At 43.8% G+C, this 27,645-nt stretch overlaps 1 long non-coding RNA gene across 2 annotated transcripts in view; it reads left to right on the top strand.

Annotated features, from left to right (window-relative positions):
• The first annotated feature begins 1,244 nt into the window (after positions 1–1,244).
• Positions 1,245–27,645, top strand: part of LOC117605899 (uncharacterized) — a 90,884-nt gene continuing 64,483 nt past the window's right edge. For both annotated transcript variants that reach the window (XR_004581824.2, XR_004581825.2), the window contains exon 1: positions 1,245–1,330. This is a non-coding gene — a long non-coding RNA (uncharacterized LOC117605899). The remainder of the gene's footprint in view (positions 1,331–27,645) is intronic.

The raw sequence follows: 27,645 nt of genomic DNA, 5'->3' as shown, positions 1-27,645 counted from the left end.
GTTAAAGGGTTGCATAATTATTGAAACCGAAGCGAATTATGGAATTCTTCCTACTGTTCCTTTTTCTTTATATTCTTCTATGTTAACGATTTCGTTCTTGGAAGATGCGTGCTTCTTTTGATGATCTTCAAGGGTTGAAACGAAGCTGAATTCCTTGAAGATTGAACCCGCTGATTCCTATCATTACCAGCTTTTGGATCTGACTATTATACAGATGAAACATTGTGATATTTCTTTCCGAAGGAAATTGGATGATGAGAATTGCCTTGTAATTTGACTTCACAAGTATTCATGAACTAAAGATTTGATACATCGCCGATTGTAAAGCGAAATCTTAATTCTCTAATTCAACAATTGCTAGAACAATTTGTTCCATCAGAAGTCTGTCTCTCGTCATTCGAGTCACCTGCGATGTTGGCTGCGTTTATTTCAATGATTATCGTTCGATCGACGTGTCGGTCATCGTAATTCCGCGCGCGATATCGTTTCGATACGGTTCTCCGCTCGCCGAGAGACAGCGCAGCGGCTTCGGAATGGGTGAGGGCAGCCGCGACGGGGGCGGTTGAAAAGAAACGGCAAATTTTCACCAGTCGACCGGTCGTAGCTGCCCCGCTCTTTTACATAATATGATTTTCAATTGCACACGCCCATCACGTATCACGGCGCCTTTCTATTCATATAATCTTGGCTGAGCGTGTGTACGCACGCGGTGCAAGGCACATTTGATTATCGAAGCTCGGTTGCAGCGAGAGGAGGCGAGCTCGCAGTCGCGCGCGGGCATAATACCAACATAGCCTGGCTTCTTTCTTAGTGGGTATGCATTATAATGCATCTACAATGCAGCGGCGCGGTGCACATCAAAGCGGGCTACGTGAGCGACTACGTAGCCCTGTACGGGCAATAGCCGAGAGCTCAAGCTGCCGATACAAGAATCGCCTAATGGCCGACCGATCGATCCGTCGCGTCGCTTCTCTATTCGTCTCGCGATCCTCTATTCTTTCTCTGCTCGGCTTTTCCGTGACTTCCTTTCCATGCGTATTCCTTACCCGATACTTTTCAAGTTCAACTACTAACAAGGGATTTACGAGTCAATCGATACGTATCGACTTCGATACAATTTTCATACGATATAGGATTCGAGAAAATATTTGAAAGTTAGGCACGTTAATGTACTCCCACAATCTTTGCCTGCCGACGTTAATGATCGAGGTAATAACAACGTTTCTGTGTGTTACAGAGCCGTGGATTTCAGCCAGGGTGGAGATCATCAATGGATCACAATGCCGTATTGTCCCGGTGATTCGCCGCCTACGTTAGTCAACACGAGTCGGTGAGTTTTATTGCCTCATAAAGGTTCTAATATTATTACCGAGTTACCAAGTGGAGATCAATTAGTTGTGGAAGGATCGAGTGTTAACAATCGGTATATCGGCGATACCCGTTGAAATGTCTAATTATCGTACAAGCTGCATTCTTGATGCAATTAATTTCGTTCCGTGAGACACTCCCGATCGTTAAAGAATATCAAAGCTTCTCTTAACGACACGATACGCCGGGAGATCGCCCACTGACGGAAGAGAAGAGTGTCTCGCGTGGAAACGCGACGAGCTATCGATTCCTTGACGAGGACGAGAACAAAGGGAATCTCGATCCGCGCGCCCAGTGACCCAATACCACGCGTACCGATCCACGCTGGGAAATGGCCGAGAGAAACTATCCCGTGGAATCCGTCGCGTCGGGGACGGGGCACGATCAACGACGGGCGAATCCCTGGCATATCGCGCGCAGTCGATTCAATCAGAAGTGGCGCCATGCCGCGTCGAAGAAGAAGAGGAAGAAGAAGACGAAGAAGAAGGGGTCGTTCAGTCGACGACGAAAAAAATGAAAAGAAAGACAAAGATACGTACGGATGGGTGGGATAGGGAGACGAAACGCGTTGGCGTTCAGCTTTATAACACTGGTAGCGGTGTATTGGAACGACGATCGCGAACAAAGAGAGAAAAGGGTGAGGATAAGGGGGAAGAAAGGAAGGGCGAGATAGAGAAGGAAATAAGAATCCGTTGCAGAGGCAGTCGGATCATCCCAGGCGGCGTGTGCTAACTAATGGCATTCAAAATTAGCCCTACTCGCGGCGAAATTATTGAATCCGATCCCGTGGGTGGCAGCCGACGCCCGTCGACGCGACGCGGACCAAAGTTCCTCGGCGTGGCGCGGCTCACGGTAGCCGGGAGGGTACCTCGCGACCGCAATTGCTCAGCCCTCCCAAGGGGTTCGATATTAGTTTTTGACCCCACGTCCTGCCTCATCTCCGCTACTCCCGTCGCCGTTCCGTCGTCGCGAAACGTTTAACTGGTTATTACGGTTATAGAGTACGCGCATCCCCCGCGATATAATCTATATCCAGTTTCGCTCTCCCTTTCGTTCCTTCCTCGAGGGAAGACTCGTTGGTCCGCTGTTTTTTGCGTTTTCAGTCTTCTACCGTCTCAACGATTTAGTAGTAATAACGTTGGACGTAGTCTGCGATTCAATTAGTCTGCTTCTTCCGTCTGTAGTTCATTCGTTTATTTAGTTTCAGAGTTAAATGGTGGGTAAAGATGTTTGATTAGCTATTTTGTTTAATTATTTCTTACATTGAAATCAGAGGAACTTTATCTTTTATATTAATTTTGATTGAAGAAAGGAATAAATTAACAATGTATAAAATTAGTAATTATACATGAAATTTTAAATGAATCTCTCAAAGTGTTAAACAAGAAATCTACTTGTCAGACGTGACCCTCCACCCCCTATTTGTCAGTGATCAAAAGAAAAAAAAAAGACGTATCACTCGAAGAAATTCGAAGAACAAGCCTCAGGAACAGAATAGCGCTAATGATCCCCGAAAAACCGATGATTGACTCGTAACCGGATCGGACAGGCGTAGTTACGCGGCTTCTGGTCGACATGACTGCACGAATTTGTGAATAGATAATTAGAAACGAAACGATTCACGTCGTCTAACGATTATTCCGGCTCGCGTGAAATTCGTTGTAACCACCCTCTGGGTATAAGGAACGCTTCCACGCGATCCGTGCCCTTTCACCCTTTGTCCTGTCTAAACGAGCCCTCCCCTCTCTTCGCGTTCCACCTTCACCGGCCAAATCGTCCAGACTCGTTTCGGCCTACCGACGTCTTGCTGGCGCGTTCTAAATGCCGGTGATGAGATCATTTATCATCGTACGAAAACGCGAGGCTCTTCCCCGAGGCCTGGCATCACGCTTCCGCGCTTCGCTCGCCTCGTTCCCACGACAGGCCTCTACACACGGAGAGGATCGAGACACGCGGGTCCATTCGACACGGATCCCATCCTCGTCTAACGTGTCCCGCTTTTACTCGGCCAATCGGCACGCGCAGCTGCCAGAGTATTTTCGTGAAGGAACAAACGCGATTCGAACACGGTCGACGACTTTTGTTACGTTACCGGCACCGGTTCTCTTTGCTTCGCCTGGAGAACGTATGTTGGCCAGGGTTAGTGATCAACACCTTGATGGACATACCTTTTGAAGAAGGTATAAGTGATGTAATTTGGAAGGGGATTGTTGGTAGGCTTGATATGAAACATGTGGGAAATACAAATTTCTTGTTTATTTAAGATGTAGTAACATTACAACAGAATTGATGGATTGATATCATGTACACTATACAAATTGTAGGGTAAAAGTGAAGAAGGCGTAATGACACTTTTTTCATTTGTTAAGTGAAAATTTAAATTAAATTAAATTAAAATGAAGTAACATTATAACAGAACTGATTATTGATGAATTGATATGAAAATTTTAGTTAAATCAATTCGTAATTTCATTTGAAATATGAATCGTTTAATGTTCACTCGAAGGAACATTTTCTTCTTGTCATTCCTGTTAAAAAACTTAGATGATCTTCAGATGACACAGTGTTTTCAGTGTATCAAAAAGCACGACGTCTCGTTTCCAATTCTCCTTTTCGTCGCTACAGTGCATGTCCAATTTCTCGAGATGAACATAATGCAAGAACTTTCTACCTAAAGATCAACTCCTTTATCCTCGTTTAAAGGCACAATCTAAAATGAAAGTTTTTCTACGATTCCTTTCAACTTATTCAAGATAAATACGTAATGTTTCGTTAATGCTCGACACGGTTATTAATGATTAACTTCTCAAAGTAATCACTTTGATAGAGGATTGATTTCAAACGGTGTATTCAATTACATCGGGTCGTTGCAACGATCCTTGCAGGTTTCTTTTATAATATGCAACGTAAAATAAATTGAAAAATGAATATATCCTTAAGCACCTGTGTCGCAAATGAACGCTACGACACAGGTAGTAACAATTAAACAGTACCTACTCTTCTTTCCGCAAACTAAAGACAATCCGACTGTCGACAATCGCTCGGTCGAACCTTCGGAAGGAATCGCCGTTATTACAGCCAACTTTCATTCGACTTTCATTACACGAAAGTTCATCCGTCGACGTTGTTCGTACATGTCGGACGAGAGGGTTACGTAAACGTCGATCTGACCCGGACCATTTTCGTGCGGCCGTTTAAAGCGTCGTTCCGCCGAGGGAATCGTTGATTGTCGGTCTCGTTGGCGATTCTAATTAGTCACACCCGCGCAGGTGTATCGCGTTTAACGAACAACGTCGAACGGGTTGCCAGTACCGCGGCTGATTCGAGGAGAAAGCGCGGACAAACGAATTCTATGGATCGCGACTCGATGGATCTAACCGTAGAGGCTGTTAAACTCGAGGGCACGAAGTTTGACGTTTACAGTCGCGAAACGGTCAGTCGTTTTAATTACACTCGAGAAAGGAGAAAAGAAAACGAACGGGTGAGAATAAAGCTATCCGTCGATGCAAGTTTCTCTGGCTGGAAATGAGACGTTTGACGTTTATTACCGTGAAAAAATCGAGTCGTTTTAATTTCGCTTGAAGAGGAAATTGTGACGGTTGATGATAATCGTTTTACAGTCGAGGATGATCGTTTTTACAGGTGGATACTTAATCAACGAGTGACCAATGGACGTGAGTAGCTTCGAGTCGTCGTTTGTTTACGGAACTGCGCGACGTGTCGACGCGTTTATGGCTGAGAGGATCGCGATGATACTTTTGTCGACACTGATACCTGATTCGAATAGCGGAACTAGTTATTTCTAATTAATTCTCGATTTCTGGATAGAAATATTTTGCTTTTCCATTGAAAATATGATTATTATTGAAAAATCGGTTTATAAATAGGAATATATTGCAAACATGATCGAGAAATCTGTTTATAAAGCACGCTTTCGAGGCCCAGGAAACTTTCTTCGCAAAGACGAATCTTAAACGTGACTGTTCGTCAATTACCCGTGGAACAGGTCGCGAAGCGGTGGTCGTTTCCGCGGAAAGGACGAGTCCCCGACGTGTCGTTGGTTGTACATCATGATGATCGGCCTACGCGAAACCAGCAAGCTGGTCGTAGCCTCGAATTTGTTTGAACGAATCCGAGCGGCAGCTGGAACGAGTGCTACAAGTAGCGGGCCCCGTGTGTCTCGCCCACGCGATCCTGTTCGAGACGCGGAGCGTTAGCTCGCCGCTTAGATTTGCATAATGCGGAATCGAATTAATGGATTCAGGGCTGACGTCGACAAATATATCGGGGCTGGGTCGAATTCGCGCTGCTTAGAGGTGTTCGAGCCTTTTGATTAGGATGAATGCGGCCATTGTTCCCACGAGAGCAACGTGCCACACAGGAGACTCTGGTAATTGAATAGAGACATCGAAAAATTCTGAGGCTCGTTTTATTGCTGGGACGAATAAACGTCGATGATGATGTGATTTTATGAAAGGGAAAGAAAGCAGAAATCAATGGAAAGGAACGGAGAATAAAGTAAATCGCATTAAGTATTTTCAATAATATTATTTATTAATAGAAAAAGAATAAGAAAATTGCAGTACAAATTGAAATAGTTAAAAGTAATGACCGGATAACTAGCGAGTGGAAGCTTCTAAAAATTGTAATTGCCAAGTGCGGAATACGGCATCGCAGTGGTATCGATGAAGAGATCAATCACCGACAGGTATGAGTGATCGCCATAGTCATTTAGGATCGTTTCGAGTAATTCCGATAGAGATCATTAGGACCATCAATAGCAAAATTTGGCGTTATTAAGTTCCGTATCTTCAGTGAAACGTTTCAAAGCGGAACGTCAATTACGTGGCAGAAGATCGGACGAACATTAAGAAAAAAGAAAAAAAACTCGAAAGTGGCAAGGACCATTACCTCTTCCAGTACGTTCGGAACATTAGAAGTTTAGAGTGGTCCTGAAGGTGGCAATGAACGGAGGAAAGGTGTTAGGTACACCCACAGCGAAATCCACCGTTATTTAGGCTTCCATTCTCCGCGACAAACGATCCTGCCTCGCTTCTCGTCCTATACACGTACACGATCATTAAACCGATAAATAGGAAGAAAAAAAAAAACAGATGCTAGCGCGGGCAGCCGATAGCCAAATCCACGGCTATTAAAGCGGCTGTCCGCTAATGCGTCTCGGACTATAAAGTTCCAAATACAGGTAGTAAATCAGCTGAGAAATAAATAGTAGAAAGAGAAAAGGAAAGAGAGGAAACGAAAAGAAAAAAAAAAAAACAGGACGAGAGGTTGCGATAGGAGAATCCGCTGCCGCCTGCGCCGTCGAGTCGCGGCTCTACCATCCGCTAAAGCGTCCTGAAGCGTAAAGGCCCCCATTACTTGTGTCCACAATGTCGAGATATTAACCTGCTTCGGCTGAATGCTCACGACTCGCGTCCTCTTCTTCCTCGCCGCCGCGCCGCGTGCTCCTCGGGGCCGACGTTGCAGAAGAAGAGGCAAGACGTCAGACTGAAGCGGGAGGAAGGAAGGAAGGTATACGAGAACGACCACACTTCGTTTCACCTTGCTTCACCTTGCTTCACCTTGCTCCGTCGTGCAGCATCCGCGGAGCCGTGCCACTTGTCCTGGAATTCTCAGGGACAAGTGGCGACCGAGCGGGTCGCCTTCCGCGTTCGATGGATCCGCTCGAATTCTAGAGGCGTACGGAGATTCTACTGTTACCGCGGTATCTGCGATTCGATGCTTAGAATTTTCGTGCGAAGAAAAATAACTCGACGAAATAATTATATTTATATAATCCATGAAAAGGAAGCAAAATATTCTGTCTACTTTTTAAGTGTCTACTTTTTAAGAATCTAGGGAATTCTGAATTATCTTTACTAAAAATCTTAACGATCCGTGAAATCACCTCTAGTGTACTGGAATTTTCCTCTACAATGCTCGTTGTGTTCGTCTTCCGCGTTCAACGGATGCACTCGAATTCTGCAGTCGTACTCCGAATAGAGAGTAAACAAGAGTGGCCGATGGACTTGCGGCAATTCGAACAATTCCATCCACGTGCACGAACGAAGTCGATCCTTAATCTTGGATTCTGTCAATGGGAGATACTAGTATACGTACGCGGTTGCGAACGATGCGTGAACTCCGCGTGCCACGTGGGATGCGGAAAAATGCCCGGCCAGTTTATTGGAATTCACTTTGTGTTACCGCACGCGGTTAGATCGATAATGATCGTTCCGATCAGTGTGCGCTTACGGCCTCTTTTGAAGCGGCTCATTTTCCGGCTGCTTTCTTTTTCCCCTCTTACCTTGTATACGGTGTAATGTGAATTGTAATACAATGTGAATTATCTTGAAAGCGGATCGATGCAGGGAGTAATGACTATTCGATAGATCTTTCTAAGGGGAAAGGCGACAGACACATTATGCGATTCATAGGTTGTTGAAATGTAGGGATAACTGTGAGCTGTATGTAATTAGTGTTACTTTCTTTTACTAGGAAATTTCAAACAATTGATATCTAATTTTTCTGAAAATATGGAAATAAGGAAGGAAAGGATTGGAGCATTGTTAATACACCAATTTGTAACTTTTCTTTATTTGGTCGATTGTAGAATTGTTTCTCTAATTTCACGTTTGACAAGATAATAATTAACACACGCTCGATTATCGATCCTCGAACTGAAAGGATACATCGTGGTAGACTACGCGGGTGCACATAGTACGACAATGAGTGTACACGCGGCCCACGCGTACACTTTCGCAACGCTGCCGATAATAAGGATAATAACTCGATTTTATTGCTCACCTTTGCCCTTCTCTTACTCTCTTTTCTCCATCCCAGAAAGACATTTTCTAACGTCTCTCGACGCGCCCCTCTTTGCCCGATCACAATGCCGTCCGTGTTCTGCTGTCGTTCCACTTATCTTATAATATACCGTGGAATTGGTAAACGCATCTCCGCGATTTCATATTATATAGTAGAGTTCATAGAATTGGAGTAACAAAATTGGTTCGGTTATGAAAGCTGTAGATTTTTTTACTTTTTATTGCAATCATTTTAGAAGAAAAAGAATTATTCTTTTATTTTTATTAATTAATTTTATTATGTTATATTCAAGTCATCAGTCATCAGAAATCCTTATAAGTAATTTATAATATCATATTTCAATATACTTAATAATTTGTCCACGAAAGTGCATTTGAGAAGTAATGCAATTCACACTTGTCTGTTGCATCCACTTCGAAAGCATCGGTGCATCGAGGTGAAACTTGGATGCGCCGAAAAGGGTCAAACAAGAGGCGCGCGTCACACGCGAGCATTTACGATGACCCAACAATGCATTCTGTTACGGGCAAAGAGAGGCGTAAATATGCTGGCTGCATAAAACCACCAACGACGAAGCAACGGCACTGTTGCCCATGCAAACTCGACCTCGATTTTCCAGCGGCACAACAAACTTGCATCATCGTAAAACATTTCCCGCCGTGACACTTTATGGCGCACTCAATTCGCCTAAGTCCCGCGAGATTTCCTCGAGGTGCTTCGTTCACTCCTACTTCCACCAATCGATCGAATCCTTTCTAAAAAATTTCTTAATGAAAATTCCATGATTAGTCGTTCAAAATATACTTCATATTTTCTTCATTATTTTTTTGTTTTCCTGGTATTATTCGTAACTAATCATCGAGGGAGCATTGATACTTTTACCATTTGCAATACGCTTTCAACATAAATTTGCAAGAACCCGATAGTGTTCGAAGTCGTTTAACACGACACTTTATCGCGTCCATAAACGCAAAAATAATAAATGGACTAAATTTCCACGTGCCCAGTCGATTTTTCCATTCCCCTGCAATAAATATGACACAGATAACAATGGTACTTAGGTACGGAGATCGGTTAAGAAACCTGTTTAATCTGATTCCGCGACGCGATCATTTCGACCCGTGATACATATTAGCGTTAATAATTCACGATTTTATGGCCGTGAGCTGGTGAAGTTGGCATTACCGTGATGTCCGGAGCGTGTTGGCACGGTTAGCGCCAACCCGCCGCCTAGTCGTCTTATAAAGTCTCGGGAAGGGTGTAAATCTCGCTCGAACTTGGATCCACCGAATCGTATTATTTTTACGAGCGCCGTTGCTGCGAGTCAGCTTGCTCGATAAATCAGTCCCGGATACCGAGCTGGTTCACCGTCAGCCGTGTAATTCTTCCGTTTATCCCGTAGGTGTGAATGTCTTTGCGAAGCAAGTGCTTGCACCGCTTGCTATCGAGCCGTACCGACAGAAAAAAAAGAAATCTCGGGCTCGTGCAACCGTGAAACGCGATACACTGTCGATACCCGGGTCGATATCGATCTCCCACATTGTACGTTGAAAGAATGATCCCGCAAGCGAAGCGTGAAACGCGTCTAGCCCGCGAAACCAGCCCGCGAGCTGCGTGGGTGTTCACTTCCTCGGCTGTTAAAGCGGTGAAACGCGAACGGATACGCGGTCCGTTGGACAAGGGGGCAAAAAAGAAATGCCAATTCGGATTCGAACGATCGATTATTCATCATCGATCGACGTTCGTTATCCGGCTCGTTTGCGGCGACGATTGATTTCATTGGATCCGCGCGAACGATCGTGTATCGCCCCTGGGTTCTGTGTATAATGTATTAACCATCATTTCGCTTGCTTACCAGATTTCTTTTCGATACTTTTGTTGCTTCGAGCAGACTCTTTGTTCGGCCATTCCGTGATGTAATGCCTTCACTGAATTACGCGGGGAATTATGAGTACCTCCATTCTCGATACATTGTGTCAATTATATGGATTTTTGTAAATCTGTCATTATCTTTCGGTCGGTTCTTTGTGCCTTGTGCTTCGTTACAAATTGCCATTGAATGTTCCTGATAAATTTATGACGAATGGATCGAGTTGAGTTATACGAAAGGGAAAGTGTGTTGTAGTATATCTGAGGCAGTCTGCACAGTAAAGATGCAAAATACAGCTTGCGTACAATTTATTTAGAACATGATATCGTGAAGAATTGAAAGTTTGAAAAATTCTCTCGTATTCTATACTCCTGCTCTCGAAACAGAATGTTCGTTCATCCGTGTGAAATCTTTTCTGGAACAGCCGTGATTTTCGCTGGATGTCGGCCAAGCGATGGAATTGCGACAATCGAGGCGCTGAACAAGATTACATCGCGACAAATCGTGGTGGCCGGTTGTCAGTCGGTGCTGGATTGCGACACGGGTCCGCCTAGTCAGTCGGAGTCGATTAAAAGCAGATTTGTTGGGGTTCCACGCGTGCCCTGCCCGTTTCGGGCGAAAACGATTAAAGGTTGCCGCGATCGCTGGCTAAGGCACGCGTAGCTCGCACATTTGTTTCGTTCACCAGAAACCTTTTTCTACATCGGATGTATGTTTGCTGACCGTTCGCGCTTGTTTCGCTTTCACCGTTGACTAACATTGTTTGTAATTGCTGAAATTACCGGGCTTTCGCGATAGCCGGAGCTCTGTTCGAAGTTATTTAACCCATTGTTGATACACGAGAGGAACAGATCGTTTTTTATAAATAATTTGTCGCAAACCTTATATTTCATCTGGTATTACGTTACTTTATTTAAAAAAGAAAGAAATAAATTTGCGATTGAATGCTGGTAGCAAACGCGTTAATCAATCATGTTCTCAATAATTGGTGTTTTAATGTGTCTTGCTACACATGTCCGTTTACAGTGTAACAGGGAACGTGTTAAATAACCTGTAGTAAGTGACAAGTACGGGGAACACGCAAGGCTAGCGTGATTTGTCGACACGCAGCAGTTGATTCGAGGCATGATGGAACGAGGATCAACATCACCGGTACGATGTACAATTAGAAAGAAATTGATTTGATTTGCACGGCCTTGGTCGTTTCTCAAGGTAGTCAGCCCGATATTTCGAGGAGATTGCAGGTAGCTATGGCCCGAGGCAGCACGCTGGCGCCCGACCGGCGTTTCCTGGCCTGTCATTACCATACGCACTCATCCGTTGCACGCACGAGAGATCGTGCGTGAGCACGTGCACGCGTGGGAGTCGGACCGACGACCAAGTGTCTCGTGCGATCGCGCGGAATACCCGGGACCACGTGGCCGGTAAAACGAACCTTCATTTTTCTTATCCTTTTTCGCAGTCAATTTCCTTCGTGAGAATTTATCGAGTCACTCGTTAATTAACCTGTATTCGCGGCACTGTAACTGGTTCTATCTAGATGGCAATCATGTTTATTTTGATCGAATATGATTTCTATGTATCTTGATTAATGGTATTGTTATTTTTATTGTTCGAAATGAAAAATTTAATCGGTATACTTAGCTTTTGAAATAAGGGTCGTGGAATTTGATAGCAAGTTCCATAAAGCAATTATTAGTATTTCTCCTTTCACACGTAATTAGGACTTGTAATAATGTTTAACCCTTTGATTGCTATGGACTTAATCATAATCAAATACAAGTTATCAACGTATATTACTAATTATACATTATATGTTATCAGATTATAATGACGTGATAAAACAATGGAAAAAAAATTAATTAAGAAATGAAATGAAATTTGAAAAAAATTGACTGTATTCAACAGTCAAAGGGTTAAGAGAATGACTGCTTTCTCAATTGAACAGCAAACAATCTTCCTTTTCCAAGCAATGACTCGTAATTCATAAAGATACATAAGAATCAATGATAAATTTCGACAAGAAATCTTCGCGTGTACTCTCTTAATTTCGCGACAAGATCCAACGAGGCGGATTTTATACGTCTCCATTAGCGGTGAAACACGGGCGGTATATTCATCGTTCGTCGATGAAAAGCACGCGAAACGACTGCACTTGATGAAGTTGCATTTTTAAACGCCCTGCCACCACGAGCCACTACAATGGCGGAACGCGTCTTTATTACCCGGTGCCAGGATGAGTATGCATTGGTTGCGGTCAAACCGACCGAGCAGAAAGAATCGAACGACGCGAAGCGTGTGAAACTCGACGCGACAATTGGTGGATTTATTTTCGAACGCGTGGACAGGGAGAAGAGCGTGTCGTGCCCCGGTACCGTGGCGAATAAGTGTACTGGACACGGTCCTCTTCGTCGTCGTTGCGGTGCAATGCAATCCGCGGCCTTTCACCGAGTCGACGATGCACTTGCATTCAGGTGCATCGGCGGCACGGTTCGGTTCAGGGTGTAGGAACGGGGTCCCTGTGTATCGTAATGGGCGTTATTGGTCAACCACGTCGCCGAGGAGAGCGTAAAAATTTTAATGCGCTATCGTCCGGTCCGTTTAATCGAAGAACGAGGAAGGAAATTTGTAATTTGGGGCGGTGTTAATTGAACGACCAGGAATTTTGGTACACGCGATGCTGCGGTTGCCTGCGCCTCTTTATCGATGTCTTACATGGTAGTGATTTTTTTGCTGATCCCACGTTTTTATTACGCTGCACGGATTTTAAGGTTCGTTATCACATGACATTAAAAGACATGTCGCATTGATAGTTAATCTATTAATTAAAATCTCGAGGAGTTTAATTACTCTTTCATCCCCTATAAAGGAAACAATTTCCACTACTTCTACAAACATTCTTAAACTTCAACAAACATCCAGAAATATAAAAACCACGGCTATTAAAGCAAGGATCGCACAAAAACAGATACAGGACTCGAGGAGAAGCGGTTTGTGGCGAGCTTATCGTCGCGCTTCGTCCCACGAGATGACGATATCGCCCTTGCGAGCGATTCGACGCGGCTAATGCACCCATAATGTGTCTATTTCTCAAGTGCCGACGATGAGGCTGCTGGTACGACCTTCCGGCAGTCGCGTCGATCGCGAGAAAACGCTGCGTGTCTCCGCTGGCGAGAAGAGCGTGCGGTCGTGCGAACGCTATCGCGACCACTCGCACGATCGCGAAACGTGTCGGGATGGGACGTCGTATCCGTGCTGATTGACGCGCTTCCGTTAGACACCGGCTGTCCGGCTTAATGGGGTATGCTCGTCGAAATCGTGGCCACGATACGATCGACCCTGTTGCTCGACCTGTCGAGGATTCGTCAACGGGACTAATGCGATAAGTCGCGACGCGGCGCGTCAAGGCTGCTCACGTTTTCCGCGCGTTCGATCGTGCTTGGAGATCGTTCGGTGATCCTGGATTCGGTTGACACGGTCGTTCGGATTGGTGATAATTTTCGCTTGCTCTTTGAAGCGCAAAATCAAGAGGATGTGTGCTTAAAGTATCTAATTGCTAATTTAACACACTGCCAATTCGATAACCTTAGTATTCACATATTTTCTTGGAGGGGAGTTATTCTAGTTCCTACCTAATTATGTCAATTGATAATTTCGGAAAAATGTGAAATTAGTAATATTAATTGAAAGGTATTTTCAAAAATATCTTGTGAACTGTTGAAGATATAAATAAAATTGTTTATATAAATTCTTTTTATATTATCATGTTTGAGGATCAACATAACAATTTTGATTGAATTTTAAAGAAAATTCCTTGACTCTAAAGTAATGTTGAACCTGGTGTATCAAGAAGAAGAAGGGAAAGCATCCTTCGAGCGCGTGTCCACAGTTCCTCGAGCGTCCAAGCGAACTCGTATCGCAATAAGGAGAAGAAGAGCCACGGATCTATTTGCCAGAAATGGCAACGGGCACGGTAATGTGGAACGTCTGAAGAGGCCTTTACGTGGAGGCTGACCTTTACGCGTCCACGGAGAGAGGGATGGACCCGCATATCGGTGCGGCTCGACAGATTATCGCGCGAGGATCGCGGGCCGATTCCTGGCGATTGTTGAAATTCGCGAGCTGATTTCGCCGGATTTTCCCGCTATTCCACCCGTGATTTACGCCTACAATAAAGAACCTCTTCGAATCTTGTCCCCCTGTTACGACTTTCGAAGGATAACCCGTGAAATTAATGGAGGTCAGCTCGAATCGCCTCTCGATTTATCCCTCTATCAGCCGCTCCGATCTTTATGGACGCTTCTATTTTAAATATCGTGATGCTCGTATAAATTTTATTACTGTCTGCGAGTTTTCGAGAGTTGTCCTCTGTGGAACTCGGGAATTGTGTTACCTCTGATGAAGCATGTTTTTCAAAGGTTGTCCTGTCTATTGATTTTCCTGTTTACCGTGCTTGCTTCGGCGTATTTCGTGGCTGATTTGTTCTTTCGATACGCCGAGGACAAAGGATGTTTGTCGAAGAATAATGAAATGTTGAAAAGCCAAGGGGTTGGATGATTTGTTTCCTAACAACGATGAGTAGTTTGATAATTATTTGATGCTGAATTTATTTATTGACGTTGTAGCTGCTTTATTGAAAGAAAATGAAGGTCCTGCACATTTTTTAACAGTAAAGTTTATAAAAATCAAAATTGCATAAATACATTGCCAGTGTCTCAAAGAGATGTCTTCATCTTCATTCAAGAATATCGTAAGAAATGTTCTATTCGTAGTAATACTCGTCATAACATTTGAAGCACGTTCGAATGAAAAAGAAAAAACGTTCTGTACCAGTATCCTGAAGAGGTTAATGCTAAGATGAAATAACGCGAGAGCGATGTTGTGCAAGCAAATAACATTGCAGCTAGAACTGGTACAGCAATTAAAGGATAAACAGCAACAAAAAGAAAATGATTAACGAGCCACTTACTTGTAAATCGGCTGTTATCGACAACAGTAGCACCTGCAACGTGTTTTCTCGATGTAGACCAACATTCCCCTCGTTTCTTCTAGCTCCCTTCCGCTGGCAAATGTCGATTCCGCGCCCCGTTTGTTGCTCGCATCCCCGCTTTAGCTTATCCTTTCTCGTGGATCGTTGCTTACGCAATCGCAGGTATCATTGCTAAGCTGCTCGCATAGGTGAACGACGATCCCGTTGATAGCCGGTCGTGTTCTTACCTTGATTCGCTCTCTGGAAACCTGTTAACGCTTAATAAGTAATGGACTTATTTGCCGATCCTCGCGATACCGTGCATCGTTATATAATGGGATTTTCTCGTTCGGATCCCTCGAACCGTGTTCCAGTTACTACCATTGTACTCGAGAATATTTTAATCACCATGAAATTTCAGTACTGCTGAATTAATTTCAACAGAATTCATTTGATTCGTAATCCATTTAGATAGTGACCTTAACCCTCGATTAATAAACCAGAAGAAAGTCAAATATTCTATGAAATTAGATTCTGAAATAGAAAGTGAGTTGAGTGATGACGGATGAAGCACACTTTGAAGCAGGAATGCTAGAGTTGTCAGTTAAACGTTATATTGACTTATGATCAATCGGTAGATTATCTACGATCTGTGCAGTTATTGATTACAAAGTGAGCAAATAGAAATATCTAAAAGGATATGAAAAAATTAATGCGCGAAGATAGGCTTTGGGTTAAGATCAATCATTACTTCTGGCGAGATTATTTTCAAGATCTATGGGATGTAAAATGAATTTAATTACTAATTATTTTTAGAGGTCTAATTTTCATAAAATCAATATTTTTTCACCGCAATGTGTTCAAGTCACGGTGTAAGAAAATTCAATTAAGCCCCATACATAATTACTAACTACTGAACAAACAATATTACTGAAACGCCCCGAAAACCCGCATCAGATCAGCTTCTCTACAACCATAGAGTTACGTAACGAAGATTCATTGTTTTAATTAAAGACGTTGGGGTTCGTCGATCGGATGTTACCTGTCGATCGGTTGGTAGATTGTATCGAGTGACATTTAGCGTTCGACACGGTCGATATCATCTGCTTGGTTACGCGGCGCGCGTAAATCGATTCGATTCGATTTACGCGCGCGCTGTTCGCGCGGTATATCTTCGTACACGATCTCCTCGCGGCGTTAATTATTTCCGTTCGCATTATACCGCATGTTAATTAACTGTAACGGCGTGCACGCCCCGAAAAATAATTTCAGGTTTCGTCGGTGCCGCTGTGATGGGCGTGCACCAGAAAATCGCTCGGCCGCTCGCGCGGACACGTGGTAATTAATTCGATGCGCCGCGTCGGATCGCGTTATCATTATTACACGCGTGATCCAACGTTATCGGGGAGAAAAATCGACGGTCGTTCGTGTCCGATAATTTCACGTTGCAACATTGTCCGTGAAACGATCATCACCGGGAATGTATGTATATCTGCCACGGAAGTTTAATCATTAAAAAGGAGATGGCTGAGAAATTAGGGCAATGATTACTTCATCTTTATACGTCTTCTCGAAACGGATCGTTTTTCCTTATTTGGTCTGTCGAATGGATATTATATTTTGGGTGGTCCACGAATGGCTTTGAATATTTCGCGGCCTTTTTTATGGGTTGTAATTTTAATGAATTAATTTGTATGAATTTTTATACGTGTTTGCTCGCTGGCAGGTTATAAATTATTTGCTTTTAATGATTCCAGAACGTTATTCAATAATAAACTTATATTACAGAGTGGAAAGATAAAGTAATTGGATCGTTCGTTTCTATAACTATCAATAAAAGCGTTCAATGCTTTAACACTTTCGACAGATCAATCTATATGGATCAATATAATAAGTTTGACGTTATAATTACATGGTATTTCTTTTGATCCTTAATCTTCGATTCACTAGTCATTATTGCTCAGAAATTCAATCCTACAATTGTTTCGTACAGTGTATAATTATTAGAATATCTAGCATTTGCTCATTAATTTCTCAACATAGAATATTAATTATCAGTGTCAAGTTGAAATGCTTGATGGTCAGAAATTTTCGACAGATAGTGAGATCATCAATGCTGTGAGCAGCTATTTTGAAAAGCTTGACATTTCATTATATAAAATTGATATAATCGCTTTGGAACATCGTTAACTTAAACACATTAGTTAAAAAGAAAATTTGAATATTAAATCTTCTTTATCAGACAAGACATTTTTCCGGACAACCCTCGTATCATTACAAATCGTTTCTCCTCTTCTTTTAAACGAGTGACCTGTGCTATACTTGTACAATACGATATCTCGTATCGTTACAGATATTCGAGCAACAAAATGCGAGAGTCATCGCGGTTTACGTGCACGCCCAGAGCGGCGTACGCTTCGATCAGTCTAGTGAAACAAAACAATTGTTCTTAAAAGCCCGGGAGAAATGAATGACTCGGAGTTCTATCGTCTGTCTTTCTTTCTCTTCGAGTTCTATGGCGAACAAAACGTGTCGGCATTTCGGAAAGGAGGAGTAGAAGAATGTCAGTTCGGTAAAGGGTGTTGAGAACTCGATCTTGTGAAATGGTTCAGAAAGAGAGAGTTTGAGAATGAAAGTTTAAAAAATGCGTGCTATATTTCGACCGACTCACTAATGGCTTCAATTTCTTCAATTTCCCTTGAATTTTATTTATAAAGAAGGGTGAGATTCCCAGAGGGTGGTTAATACTCTCTTGAAATTCAATAATTCTCAATTAAAAAAATAATGGCAAAACAATTTTATATTGTTCCATTACCTGTATTCAATATTTATAAATATTGTTCCATCAATTGCTTCAATTATAAATAATTTAATTTCTTATATGGCATAATGTTACAAAACCCCAATAAAATCTTTATTTACCCGTACAATTATATTATTCTTAATTAATTAAAAGGAACCGCGTTAAAGTAGCAGCGATTCGCCTCGTAACTCCAAGCTGGCTGAAGTAAACACGGAGACATCGATGCCTGGTCGAGAGTGAAAAGTCGGCGGCGCATAGAGAAAGGTAGCGGGAGAAAGAAAGAAAGGAAGAAAGAGAGAAAGCCATGGGTATGCCACGCGTTTCACGTGTTAGCGGTGGTCGTTACACTTGAAATTGCCCTCTGTTGCTTCTCCAGCGGCTCAGCGGCGTGTAGAAAAATCGCATCGCGATCGGTTCTCGGGACGCGATCGGGCGCGGGCAACCCAGGCAAATGTCAGGTCGTGACTTTCATGCGGTCTACCACCTGCCATGGGATCGGTAAGTGCGTCGTTATTAATGGCGTCCCGATCCAATCGCATCCGGAATAGGCGTAGGTCTTCGACGATGTTCTTTGCTTTTCCACTTTCTATATCGAACCTTTATCATCGATATTCTTCTTCCTCACTGATTGATTGTCCACGTCGGTATCGTTTTCTGAATGAAGCTATAACATTCCTACATACCTATAAAGTACTTCGATTCTTTATTATCGTATCAATAGAAATTCGCTCAAAGAGCAAAAGTAAAAAATAAATTCTTTTACATACCAGTTTTTGCAATGATATACAAAGTTCCTACTTCGAACAATACCCTATAAAAGATTTCTGTGTTGGCATATGTCAAATCGAATGGTAAAAGAACCATTGTTTAAAACGTCGTCAAGTTTTTCCTACTTTCCATCGAACATTCCGTGAACTTAATCAGTTCGATTTCCGATAGGCGTAGTATATCAACAGCCTCGCCTCCGCATACCAGAAAACTGCAGCACACTAGATCTCGATTTTTCAGCACCGTTTAAGAATCATTCGAATGCCGAATCGACACGATCGAACAACAGCAATAAGCTGTACCGGATACAATGGTCTGGTCGCGAAAAAGACGTATTCATAGGCTTTCGTGAAATATCCCCTTCTAAAATCGTTTCACCGTCGTTCTTTCGAAAGAACCGCCTCGACGTTCGTACGCGAGATCGTATTGCTCATATCGAGTAACTCAACGTGTCACTCCTACGCCTGCTGACCTGTCGCGCAACAAGCTCGCGGTTACAAGCTCGCCAGCGTATCGCCGTGCGTCAGAGGGTAATAATAAGGGCCCAGGTTTGAATTTTTACGATCGTCCCGTTTCACCGTGTCGGAGCATCACTTTCGAGAGAGATCGTCCCGAGGCATCCCCCTTGCGATTGCGACACCTCGTAACAGGCCAAAAAAGGCCACGGTCCGGTATGTTTTCTCTTCGAATCGAGAACAACGCGGAATTCTGGGCCCGAGGCCGAATCGGTCGCGCGGCATTCAAGAGGGCTGCGAACGCGCCCCGCGTGATATATCGATGACACGGGCGTGGGTGTACCGGAAAGTCGACCTCGAGGGAGATTAAAACGGCCTCGGCCGACCGTGCAACGCAAAAATCTGCAGCTCGCACCCGCCTCGATCTTCTCCGAGCTGTCTTGGCCCTCTCTCCTCGAGAGAGCCTCGCTTCCGACACGTGACAGACTTGATCAGCTCCGAGTAATCTTGATTCATTTTTTTTTTATCTCCAGTACTTCGCTCCGACCGCATGATGTACGATTGCTCCGCGCGGATTCCTCGTGCATTCGGAGCAGACGAGGATAAGGGATCGAAAGGATGTAGAAAGAAGTAAATTGTTCAAAATAAAATTTTATAATAACAGATATATTTATTCAGAATACATATGTATACAATAAAATGCAAATCCTTTTGTCTCGATCGTCGAGTCAGAAAGAAGAGGAAGGACGAGGAAGATTTTCAAGCTCGACTCAGAAGCTTCTTCAATCGCTTATCTCGGTCTGAGCGGAGGAGGTTGGTCGTGGTCCTGGGACGCGAAAGAGGACGGAAATCGTGCGATCGCGGAATACGTGCAGGAGAAGGAAGGGAAATGGCTCGGTGAGAGAAGAACTCTCTCGCTCTGTCCCTTCTTCTTTTTCCAAGCGGCCACGGCGAGCGGTTGCGATTCCGCGATTTACGATTCGTTCCCCGCTGTCGCGGATTCCCGAGGACAGGCAGCGCGACGCTTTATCGACCGCTCCGCCGTAACCTTTCCATAACTATCGCGTCTGTTGCCGTAGATCAACGGTAACGCCGCAGCGACCAATTTACCGAGCGACCTCTCGGTCGACCTCTTCCAGCAGGCCTCCTCTCCGCGGGTAATACACCTTGGATGCCTTGCAAATATATATCCATCGGGATGTATAATCCGTGCACACGCGTATATATCGCCTCGCCTTAGCCTGTTCATCCTGGCCACGAGGAAGATCACGCTCTGACGCAATCAACAGCCCCGGACCAGTACTCGCGTAATCGAGCGTATACACGGCCGAGTGATTTTCGTCGACGCTCGAAGAATGCCTCTGGTGGGCGTTCAATTGCTCGTGGTTGTTAGCACGCTGATGGCTGCGATTAATTGTGGGAATCTTTTGTGAAAAGAGGATTAAGAGCTGTTGCTTTGATCGGCGGTGATTGTTGGATAATTTAACTTTGTATCGTCGGAAGATTTATGGTGATGTTTCGATGATGGGATCTCATTTTCGCTGGCGGGCATTAGAAAAGATCGATTCAAATTAGAATTTCTTTAATTCAGCATAGTTCATACTTGGATTCGATTAAGCAATCTTCTTTTCGTTAAATTAAAAATTTCTTTCGAAAAGGGTTGAAGTTGAAAGTGAACGCAGTGGTCGCGGTCTCGTATGTTAATTGCTCGAAACCGACGAAACCGCGATCAGCATAATGAAACGGACAATCAGGGTGAGCGTGGCGCGGTGGGGCGGGCAGAGGGCAGAGGAAGGCAGGTCGTCACGATTTCACATTATAATGGGTCGGTTGGCCGTGCGATCGGCTCACCGGTGGCCCGGCCGCGCGTCCCTCGACGGACGGATAGGCGAGTGCATTAGATCGGGTACACGTCGTCGCGGCATGTCGTGGCCTTTTTTTGTCCGTTGGCCGCACGAGAAAATCTCAGTCGTAGCCGGGGAGCCCGATCGAGACGTATGTACACATCGAGCTTTACGATTGCCCTCATACATTAATGTAAACGCTGCCGGCTACCGGCGAGCCTAGAGACCGTGCGGGGACCACGTATAGAACGAGACCAGAACCGAGAAGACCAAGAGGGAGACCGAGCGAACGAAGAAAAGGGGGGCATGGAGAGGACGTCGCGTCGCGTCGCGTCTCGTCGCGTTTCCATTCGATTCGATTCGATTCGACTCGACCCTTCGTGATCTCGAGCAGAAGTCCAACAGGGAGAGAAACGCAAGAAAGGCAAGAAACCGATTCACAGTAGGTACAGATCCATGGATCGGTGAAACTGGGCTGAGTTTCGTTGGGTAAAATCGATCGATCGATCGATCAGAACTCTCTCGGAAGCGATCGCGAACGGTAAGGACGATATCGTGTGGCCGCGGCACTGGCTCGAGCCGCGTTTTGCGAGTCGCGAAGCTTTCCCCCGCGGATCGAGATAGCTGCACCGGCCGGGCCGGAAGCAGATCTTGCCTTATGCGAATCCTTGTCTACGCTTGTTGATGTGTACTCGTATCCCTCTGTATACCTATCGTCCACAGCGACACAGTATCAGTGATATATACAGGTACGTGTATGCAGGTACGCGCAAGTACCTACAGAACGGCTGGCTGACTTCGCGAGAAGACGCAGCCCTCTCGCGACCGGCCCATAAATCAGGCTCCGGTTCTTGCGCGCCGATCGTTTGCCATCGCCGTCGGGTCAGAGGGGACCTTGTCGACGATTCTGCTCGGCCGTAGTCTTTCTGTTCGCCAGCCTGAACGGTTTCAAAGCTCCGGCACGCGGAATACTTTTTTTTCTTCTTCATCTTCTCTTATTTTCCTCTTTACTAAACTCCCTACAATGGTGATATCTCGCTTGCTCTCGTCACGGAGACATCGCGATCGATCGTTCGCCGACTGAAATGAACACGATTAACGCGGGAGAAACGGCGCATTAATTAGAGGAAGTGGTTCAAGAGAGAAAATGATAGCTCTCGCGGCATCCTAATGCGCGCGCGTCGGTTCTCGTTTCAACGATCGAACAACATCCGGACAACGTTTCGCAGAGCGGTTCTGTCATTGCCCGGCGTGATTTATGCACACCACACGGCGTTGATCGGGTGAATTGCTTTCCACGAAGATGGGTAAACGATTGGGAGGTTGTTCGCCAGCCTGAATGCTAATGCCGAGGCGTTTAAGTCGTTTCTGGGTAATTGATTGATTTCACTGGGTATGGATGGTGGATAGGTGAAACAGCAATAGCTTGTGTTATTAATGGAAACATTTTCAATTGCAAAAAGGTGGCGCAATGGAAATTGGTATTGTTAAGCAATTTGGTTAGTTTGAAACGCGTCTTCATTGAGACTCTAGGTGTTATTCTATAACATGAAAATATAGAAATCATTAGCATCAATGAATGATAAATGAAAAATAAAAAATATCGCAGACAGTAAACTTACTTATATACTTACCTCCGTCTAAAATCACTTTTGTTTAATCAATTCCTAATCTCTTCAGGTACATTCGGTCATTTAATTACCTGTAAAATCATTTCAAAAGGTTATCAACGTAATGAAAGATATGTTATGATTTTTTATTCAGATTGATATGGAACAAGATTCTAGAAATGGTGTTTGATAAATCCTAGACTATAGGTTGAGAACCCCGGTGTCATCTTCTCGCGGTAGAGCCGCGAAGAGGTCGCTTTCGAGAGTGGGGCTCTATGATCCCGTGAGCATAGCACAACCGGTTGTCTCTTCTTTTTTTTTTTTTTCAATCCGCACTCTCACCCCGTACGCGTGCATCCTACGTGCGTGTGCACGATAACGGCGATACATGCGGCTGTGACCGGTCGATTCACGCATACAATGACTGGTATACTCGTAATTGCCGGTAATATTCATCATTTAATGGTCTAGCGGAGGTCAACGCATCTGGAGACCTTTACGGACGAGCCTTGCCCGGATTTTCGAGCAACAAGAACCAACAACCCCGATCGTGGGATCATTTTCGCGTCGAGTCTTGGCATTTAACGCGTTTTATACCAGAAATCATCGTATTCGATCCTTTCAGAGGAATAACGTTTTATGTCTTGGATATCGTTTCGCGCATTGCATTACCTTGGAATTTTCCTTCGCATCGAGTTTTATTCTAGAATTTGTTAAATAGATTTTTAACTTACCCGGTAATACCCGCGATCGGAGATTGGAGTTTCTTTAAAGGTGTCGTATTCTTAGTTGGTGTAATGGTGTATAACAGTAACTCTTCGCGTTACGCGTCTTTTATCTTCGTTATCGCGTTTGAAATTTTCTTCGCTGCTTCTTACAATAACATTCCTATGAGTTTACTCGATCGTTCAACGCACAAATGGTTTTCAAATAATCACGAGTAGCTGAACAATATTAAACGCTTTTCACCTTCATTTCTTTAATCTCAGGCTATTCTTTCAAACGAGATTCTTTCGTTTCGAATTATAAATGATTCTCCTTCTTATCTCTTCTGGCTTCTCCGCAACCGCAACATCTAACTAAACATTGAACATAACTTGTAAATATTGAAAAGTGTTCACGATCAGGCTGGAACATGGGAATCCTTGTAATCAGAAGATATCCGTACCGATCGTAGATCAACGGATTTAACGTCATCCACGTCCGCTACGTTTATCGTCAATTAATTAACTTTATCTCTATCGGATGACGCCGGGGTCTCTCGGATCAGTACCGGTCAAGGACACCTGACGACTCGTCCCTCGATCCTCTTGCTTACCGGTAGCCACGATGCCGAAGAACTGACCCCCGACCCGAGGCCTGTTTCGTGTAAGTCGAGAACTGGTAAAGCGACGTAGCGGGCTCGGTTACGACAGGTCGTAAGACTACAAGCGTGTCTAATAGGTCGCGATAACGCGGTCCGATGATATCCTTCGGACCGTATCGCCTTCGGTGTGGTCCACGTTAGGCTTGCGATTAAATGTCCACTCCTAGACCTTAGCTTCGTTCACAAGGTGCAGCCGTGGTTCACGGTATTCTAGGATTTTCAATATAATTTCATATGCAGTTCATAAACTTTGAATTACATTCAGTTTAATATTTCACTTTATTAAAAATTGAGAAACGACACGAAACTTTTGACCTGTGCTGTACATCAGTTTGGACATCCTGTTCAATTTAAATTCATCCACATTCCTTAAACAGAAAATAAAAGGAGCTCCGTTTCAAATTAATTACCGGCCAAATTAATTGTCCCCCATTTATCCGACGAGTTTCAATCAAGCCAGAAGGCCATCCTCGAACGGTCTACCTGACAGAACTTCATTCATCCCACCCACGCGTTTTGTCAGGTCGCGACGAGTGGCCACCAACACGGCCGAAAGCTCAGTTTGAAAGTAACTGTAACAATCTGAAGGTAATATCGCGCAACACGAACGAGTGTCGCATAATTTACGCCGCCTTATCGCGATACCTTCGGTATTAAAACACACACACCGGCCTCGGGAAGCTCGAGAATTACAGCCATATCGAAAATTTACGAGCGCGTTAAAACGGGTGGACGTATTAATCGGTTCCGTTGCGCTCGACGAATTAATGCCTCGGTCACTTAACGCGCCCACGGATGATTTCTAATCCACCGTGAACAAGTACGGACGTTCCGTGTGAAATACGCCCGTTTCCATTCGCTTTATCCCGATTGTCGGCGCGTATCAGAATCGTTTCACAATAACTGTTCGTTCGCGCGAGTTTATGTCGGCGTCGCGAGGATCCGAGGGAAAGTAGCTCGAACGCGAGCCGTTCGATTCGAAAGTTCGTAAGGAAAGAAGCGTAAAAGTTTACGAGTCGATCGTTGATAACGCACCTGTGACATTTTTCCCTCGGTTTTTCGGCTCGCTAAGCCGCGGGACCCGGTGACACGCGTGGTCCAACCTTTTTTTAACGACGAACTCGCCGAGCCTTTGGGCACTTTAAGCGTGAACGCTTCAGAAAATTCATTTCTCGCACGGCGATAATTTAGCGGCCACCATTATCGTAAAAATGTAGATGCTTCGCGGGACAACGTTTTAAGTTATGAAAGCGGTGCTCGCCCGCGGCCAGTATTAAAACACACGGTTTAATCGCTTCCTGCCACTCGATCAATTGCCGAGATTACCTATTCGAAACCGTATCGAGGACACCTTGGCCCGCGACAGAAACACGTTCAATCGATCCTCTGGGTCGCTAGTGACCTATGAAACAAGTGATCAGGTGATTTCAAATATCAGGTCGATTCGTAGATGATTCTACTATTTGCAATATTATAATTTATCAAAGTCATCGTCACATTTTTAAATGACACCATATAATTATTCTCAATGTAATTATAAATAAACTTACGTGTGTTTCATCTATGATGCAAGAAAATAGGAAATTGACTTATATGGAGTAATCCGTACACCTGTAGTGGTTGAAAGGTTAAATGGTATATTATCTCGAAACATTTCATAATAACCAGTATATAATTATCGTGTACAGTGATCTGTATTATTAAGCGGTACATAATTATCAGGTGTAGTACACTTGTAATATTGTGGGTCATCGATGACCCAACATAGTGTAGGAGTTTCTTTCTCGATTGTTTCCATGCCTCTTTATTAGTCTTTGCGTCCAGCTCTCGTATAATTTAAAAAAGTAGTGCACAGTTTTCTCTGTAAATACCCATTAAGCTTGATCAGTAACCTTTTATTTAGCAAGAAAAAGAAGATTTAAGAAGATACCCATCTTGTGTAACCCGTTTCCTCTTGGCCCGTGAAAGTACTATAATTTCAATTATTTTACAATGTATGTTAATTCGATTAACTCGCTTTATCAGCCCCGAGTCAAAACCTTGTGCACTCTTCATTCGTTTTTTATCATTATAACTGCTTTCATAATGCATTAACATTTCTCTTTCAACCATTCTCTTCTTCTTAATTCGAAAAGTTTCAAACCAAACCACGACGATGAAACATGTTTTCTGAGTAATATTGAATAATGAATAAGGTTCGCTGTAAAGTTTTAAAGAAAGTTTACCCATAACGTTACCGTACTTCCACGTATTAATCATTAATTAAGTGTTAATGATAATTTACAATGCACTCGGTTTTCACAATATTGAAGAGAAAAATAAATGTGTATATCCCGAGAAACTTGGTGGCTGTCGAACGAGCCGCACAGTCCCAAGGGCATTAATTTCCGAATAAAAGTCAGCGAGCTTCCTCCTGTGTAATCTCCATGCAAAAGCCGTACGTTAATTCGATTTAATAATCATCCGATCAACGATCGACGATAATCGAATAACATGGCCGAAAAGTCGGTTTAATCGTCGATGGTGAAGGAAGATGACCGCGTTCGCTGGAATTTCGTTCGATCGGCAAATGATCGTCGTTGGACCGGTTCGCTTTCGGGGATCGCGACGCGACGCTTTCACTGGCGAGCAAAGCTTGAAAAACGGTCGTGCGCGCGTGCAACGCGTGGGCGATGATCGTCTCTCGGAAGGAAGAGCCGAGAGTGTCACGCGAGTCTTCATTTCCACGCGGTGCAATTATCATTGTGCCGGTGTGTTACGCCACGTGGCACTTTCGCACGCCACGCCTTCGGCGCGCGAGCGACCCGGCCAACAAACGAGCTACTCGCGTGCCAATTATAGGAAAAGCGACTTTTTTCCCCTCGCTCGATTGCAGCAAATTCCTACGCGGCTCGCCGTGTCAAGGTGCGTTTGTCATACGCGAAAACTGGTTCGAGAGAACATTTTTTCTCCTTGCTCCGGGAAAAGCGTATCGATGGGGTCGCGACTGCTTCTGGAATCTCCTGTTGCTTATTTGGACTTGACAAACACTGTCATTCTTTTGCTACTTTAGTCGTAAAGAAATCGATGTGTTATTTTGTTGTTCTTTGAAATTTTATGGGGATTAGTTGTGTACTGTAATTCGTTGATTCACTGATAATTATCTACCAGCAATGAATAAAAGAGATAAGCACTAGCGCTTTATAACTTAACAATAATTAAAGATCAAAAGGTGTAACCCTTTCTTTTAATTTCCTCTTAATTGAAGTACACTTAACGAGTTATAAGTGAATTTGTGATACAATAATATCAAAATATTATTGATCGGTTTTTTATCACTAACCGAGCCTATTAATAGGCTTCCGGTAGATAAAGTGTTAAAATCCATTAAAGTTGTGGCTCTCTCCATGGTCCGCCATGTGAGAGTTAAGCACACTTTGATTAATGTATAATAACCCATGACACATAACATGCTTATATCTGTTAAAACATCATATTTATTCAATTATTTAAATAAAAATACCATTAAACAAATTAGTTTCTTATCTAGTGCTAAATATACCAAATGAAACGTAGCTTCAGGATAAATTCTCGCTGAGCCAAGGGGGTTAATATACAGTTGCAGAATGTTGGTCGCGGTTCCACGATGTAAAGCCTTGTTCTTACTGTTACGGTGATGAAATAAATCGGCGACAGTGGGCAAGGTTCGTTGGTCGTGGCAGAGTACCGTGTAGCAGCGTCAAAGGGAAAGGGATCATGGTGGCAGGGTGAACGAGAACGCCGAG

This window comes from Osmia lignaria, chromosome 2 (genome assembly GCF_051020975.1).
Source record: "Osmia lignaria lignaria isolate PbOS001 chromosome 2, iyOsmLign1, whole genome shotgun sequence".
NCBI lineage: Eukaryota > Metazoa > Arthropoda > Insecta > Hymenoptera > Megachilidae > Osmia > Osmia lignaria.
Note: the sequence above shows the minus strand (reverse complement) of the source record. Positions and strands in the feature narration are given on the sequence as shown.